This window comes from Cavia porcellus, unplaced genomic scaffold (genome assembly GCF_034190915.1).
Source record: "Cavia porcellus strain 051 isolate PalLab524CR breed Dunkin Hartley unplaced genomic scaffold, mCavPor4.1 scaffold_24, whole genome shotgun sequence".
In the NCBI taxonomy this organism is placed as follows: Eukaryota; Metazoa; Chordata; class Mammalia; order Rodentia; family Caviidae; genus Cavia; species Cavia porcellus.
Window position 1 is genome coordinate 22,472,957 of NW_026947507.1, and position 6,071 is coordinate 22,479,027.

The following is a 6,071-nucleotide window of genomic DNA, read 5'->3' on the forward strand; positions in this document are numbered from 1 at the left end:
AATTAAATAAATGTCAAAGGTGGGAGTCAGGTTTCTCACTGCCAGGGTGAGAGGTTACAGACAAGCAAAGGGGAAAGGCTAGAGTGATTCGTGCAGTAATGCCTCAGAGTTGAGACGTTCTGTGCAAGCCTACATTTAGGTTGATATACATACAGATAGCTATATGTAGAAATATATATATATATATATTATATATTATATATTATATATATATATATTAGAATACTTACATATTTCCTTAGTCTGTCAACTAAGATGGACTAGAAGTTGTAATACAAATCAGTAGCAGTGAGCCAACCTTGCACCCAGATCTTGGTTTAAATCCACCCTCCAGTGAGAGGAACTAGGACTCCTTGAAGAATTGACTGACGCTAGGACTGGAACTGGAAATAAACAAGATGAGCCTGGAGTACGTTCTAGTGGGGAAAAAAAAGCAGCACAGTGCTCAAAATCCACAGCAAAAAATGAAACAGAAATCCACAGCTTTGTTGGGGGTGTGACAAAGAGCCAGGAGGCAAGTGAAAGGGCTTCAAATGGCCAAAGTTGACACAGTTTGAGCAACGATAAACTTGGGGGTAACACTGGATTATAATCCAAAGTAAAAACAGATATACACGAGTACATAAGAATACAAGGAAATAAAAAGGAGAATAGACAAGTCTCCTGTGCTGGAAATCCCACAGAAACTCCTGTGCTTTCAAGGAGATAGAGCGTAACTTCCTATGTGTAGGTATGGACTCTAGGTAGTGTCCAGTAGGGTAAAAAAAGGAGGAGAAAGAGTGTTTGCAAGAAAATGGGGAGAGAAAAAGACAAAGCGAAGAAAATTAACAAAAATGACCTCATTAAAATCAACAGTGACAACCCAGGCTCACAGTATATACCTGACAGTTGTGCACGTGTATAATGTGCTGTGATAGAAATTGCAATGCTTAACTTCTGTGACTTTCTTTTCATAATTACATAAGCCAAGTTCAGTCTTAGAACAAATATTAGCAGCAGGAGTAAAGCTCCATGGTAGAGCAGTTGCTTAGCATACGCAAAAGCCCTGCATGCAATCCCCAGCACCCGAGGTAATAAACGAACACATAAGCAAAACAAACAGGAAACAAATCTCAGTTTGGAGACATTCTTCAAAAGCCTTCACCAGTGTTCCTCAACTGCCACCGCTAAGGGAAACTCAGACAGACACGACAGCCCCACATGGTGTCTGGGAAGGGACCCTCAGACAGCAAGAAAGATATTAGCTAAAAAACAAGTAAAAATGAATAAAATATAGATGTTGATTGGTAATAATATCTCAATGGTGATTCTATAATTACAACAAACGCACCACACGTACATGTAAGAATTTAGTTAAAGGGAAATTATATACAGGGCATCTGTACTAGGTAGCAGTATTTCTACAAATGTAAAGCTATTCTAAAGTAAACTTCATTTTTAAAAAGGGATTGAGTATCAGGTACTCACTGCAATTGAGAAAACACTGTTCACTAAGCCCCTTATTTCATAAATAGAAAACTGAGGATTTATAGTAGAATTCAGTAGCCATGAAAGGAAATGAATGAGGTTATTTTCAAGCGCCTTTTCTTTTTGGCCATTCCTACCATAGTTATGTCCATGTTAATATTATCATTTGTTGTAAATATGCCATGGGCTCCTAAAGCTGGACAGTTTTCCTTGACTCACTTGTCTCATGAAGTTCACTTTTCTGACTTTGTTTCCAATGTACTCAAAGGCCACATTACTCTGGTGCTCAAGACCTCGGATGTCTAAATTCCCTGCTTCTGTGCTTCCTATGACAACTAAAAGTCTTTGATCCAAGAAACCTCTCCGGTCACCCGGCACATCACTGAAACTGCATTTCAATACCAACGCCCCCGAAAGCGCTTCTCTTCCCAAAGTTGTAGCAGGGTGAGCTCAATATCCTGCCCTACCAGCTACTTAGAAATTCAGGTTTTGCCTCAAGAGCCTCACTGGATACTTCTTGTATACTCAGTTTGTTTTCATAAGTTTGACTTCAGTGGCATAAAGCTAAGTTTCGGTAATAGAGGTTATGTTGTTCAACCCAGTTGCAAAAGCCATTCTAAGCAAAAATGTTCCAGTCTCAGTGGAAACCTTAAGGGAAATGTTTAAATAATTTTAATCAGAAAGAAAACTCTTACAGAATTCAAAAATAATTGTTACTACAACATCTTATTTCTTTTTAACTAATGGAAGATTATAGGGTAGTTTTAAAAGGTAATTTTTTTCTGTAGCTCATTATTATTTCAACAAACAGATTGCAAATTAGCTTTCAATTTGTGTAAGTATTTTGAAACCCCTATTGTCAGATACATAAACCAAGTCCTACCTCCCTCCTGGGAGGATCTGAACAGTGAAGTCTGGAACCAGCAGCTGCCTTTCCCTCCCCTGGCAGCTTCAGTGATACCAGGAGGACTTCAGCCTGAGGGGAATGTGAGAAAGGGGTCAGTGACCCAACAGAGAAGCCAGCCGCAGACTCAAAATCAGGGCATATGCATGAGCTCCCAGGTGAAAATCACAGAAGAGTCTATGTGCATTTCCCCTTCTCTCTTTTTTTTACAAGCTAAGACTTCTAATGTCTGAAATTGTTTATATCTAAGGTATCTCCTGAGATTTTTATCTGCCTGGAAGGATATTTTTTTTAAAAAAAAATACTAATGAGATCAGTTTTCAGACTTAATACCAGAATTTTAGATACAATTGTTTAAGTCTTATATGAAAAGTTTTGGCCTTTCTATTTATAATAAATCTGACTGGACCTAAGAATGATATACATATCTCTACAAATAAAACAGAGAGACAGAGAGACACATACTGTTATATAAAAAAGACAGCTAGATATCTTCTCTAAAAAATCTAGATAGTATGTTTTGATAGTCTTATTTAAAATACACGTTTGGTGTCACCTCAGATGTTCAAATTTTAGGAAGCATCCAAGGTTGTCTCAGACACAGGTCGTTTCCAGAGCAGCATAGAGCTAGATTCAACAAGAGGCCTTAGTAATAGCTCATTAGAAAAAGAAGTGCCACAAAGAACCATATTCAAGAAAACAAATAGTGGTTTCAAGCTGGAACCCCATATTAAGTCACCTAGAGAGACTCTCCAGTTGCTGGCCTCTCCAGTTCCAGTACGACTGCCTCTCAAAAATGGGCAACTCTGTATAATGGATATCAAGATAAATAACATTTAACTTTTAAAATTCAACAAATTATTAATAATTCTCCCCCAGAAAAATGGGAATTCCAGCTAGTGATAAGTAATAAATAAATGTCTGACAACACCAGAGACCAGAAGTGAGGGTCCAAATGGGTTTTTCAGTGATCACTTTAAAAACCCTAAGTGACTTAAATCATGATCCAGAGACTAGAACATTACCAAGGCTGTTGTATACCACCTGAAGCCACATGCAAGAAACATAATGCTGGGGCTGGGGATTTAGCTCAGCGGCATAAGCACCTGCCTTGCAAGCAGGCGGTCGTAAGTTCAATCCCCGGTACCGATAAAAATGAAAAAGACAAAAAAAAAAAAAAAAAAAGAAACATAATGCTAACTAATTCCACTTTGTATGGTTTTGCGTGTTGCTAAACATAAAAATGTGATTCAGAAAAAAGGAGACAAAAGGAAAAAAGAATTAGAAGCATGAGAAAATAAAGAGGAACAAAAGGATTCACTTGTTGGGACCATGCATTTGACTTGACATCATAGTTCTGGTCTAGATCTATGTGAGGTAAATAAAGTGGATGGCTATTAAGATGTAAAGGCTAATTTCCAACGTTGTCCTCATACCCACATTTCTGGACATTTAAATCATACTGAAAAGTTAACCTCATCTATGATGCAACATTTAGTAAGGACTGCAGGAAACTTACTAATATGCAAAGGAAGCACACAGTCAGTTGCACATTTACCTTTCTTTTCTTGTGAAGTCCATGCCACTTGGTCCAGGCTCAATACAATGGAGACCAGGCAGAGATTTGACCATTCTTAGGACTGGTAAATATTTCTGGTTTTGTCAAATTTGACATTACTCATCTTACTTCCCCATCCAGGCAAGCACACATGGCTTTCCCAAAACTGCCATCAAGGGCCTCCTCCTCCCTCCTTTCTTTGATTTCCATGACAACATTTTTCTAGCCTTTGGCTACTTTGGCTACTCCTTGTCACTTTCCTCCCCAGCTATGTGTTCTTCCCTTAAATATTGGAGGTCGCTAAGCTTCTGATTCAGCCTTATCCTCTCTTTTACAATGTATCCTGAGAGGTAGTACAGTGTAATTGTGAAAAGTAAAGACACTAGAATTACACTAGCCTTGCCTTTTTCTGGATGTGTGTCTGAATTTGGACAAGTTACCTAATATCTCTGATGTTTCCTCATTTATAAAGTAGAATACTAGTACCTATTTCAGAAGGTGAGGAGGAATAAATGACTTCAGATATGTCAAGAGCTGGTAAACCATAAGAGCACAGTAACTTTTAAGAAGCATAGCCATACCTTCCACTATCATTTAATTGAAAACCTCTATTATTTGTTTAGTTGGCATCATTTGGTAATTAGTTGATTAGTTAATGACTCTAATTTTTTAGACTAGACTTTTCCCCTCATTCTGAGGTTCATTAATCAGTTGTTTACCAAACATTTTCAATTGCATCAAGCTCTTCTTAAGTCCAGCATTCATGTATTACTATGTATATCTAAAATGTACTAGTAAAAAAAAATCAGCATTCATCAACTAAAGTCTCTTTTCTTGCTCTTCATCCAGCCAAAACTTTTGCATTATTTTTCTTCTTCTAATAATAGCTCTTTCTTTTGTTCTCCTTCTCTATGTGAATAACAGCACCATCCATCCAAGGACCCAAGCTTCTGAAAATTGATAGTCTCCTCCCTCTCATTTCACTACATGTACCCAAAACACAACCTAAGACAGAGTGCCCAAAAATGTAACCCTACACCCATTCAATTATCACAAGTGCTGAATGAAATTAAATCTGAATACTGAGGTTTTAATTTAGAAAAAATAACTATTAATCCGATGCTCAGCTTCTGGGTTGAATAGACTCACGGGGCCACAGAGAGGGCCCTGCATGGCCCTGGAGCGTGAGTACCGTAGATTCACCACTGTTGACCTAACTGGCCGTCCAGCGCCATCCATTTTGCTTCCTGATTATTACCAAAGTAATCATCTACCAAAGCCTTTCTGCTCCCTGTTTCTGGTCTCTTTCCTCCCGCACCATCCTTTTTCCCCCCTCATGCCGGGAGTTTATTCTTTTTTAGCATGTTCTTATCATCTTTCTACTTTAGGTATAAAATCTCAGACTTTTAGTATGCATATGAAGTACTTGATCCACTTGCTTCTCTCTCATTTAACCTCCTCTATCCCTGGCTCTAGCCATATCAAACTCCCTGGAGAGCCCAAAGTAGCCGCCTTGCCCTTTACCTTTACACTTCTGTTCATATAGCCTGGAGCTGCCCTTTACTCAATTCTGTCTGGATAATTCCTCCTCTACTATAGTATTTCTAGCTCCCATAACACTAGTCCTAGTTGAATGTTAAAAAACTGAAAAAAACAAAAAACAGTTAAGTAGATACTAGAGTTCTAGTACTGTCTGTTCAAATCAGAGTAAAATTCTTCTGGGCCTTTATTTTCTGCGACACAGAATAAATTTCATTTTTAGTCATTTGTTTTTGCTTTTCATTGGTAATGATTCTTTGGGTGAGAAGCTGGAGGGATGGGATATGAATTGGGATATTCATACATTCTTCCAAAATGTTATATCTCGATGCTGAGGAAAACTCGACAAATAAACAAAAAAATACAGACTGAAATGGGAAGAACTGTTCAGTCATCTTTCTAAATAATGTCAACCACTCTCCTCTTCTCTTCCCTCCTCTATCCCCATGTACCCACAAATTTTGCTTAAGGTAAAAATCACTCTGTGTTCTTTTTAAATCCCTCAGGTTTCATATTTTATTGCTCGAGGAGTCTGCTTCCCTGAGGTCCTTGTATAGACTGGTTATTCCCCTGCTAACAAGCTGTTCCGTTCATTCTTGCCTG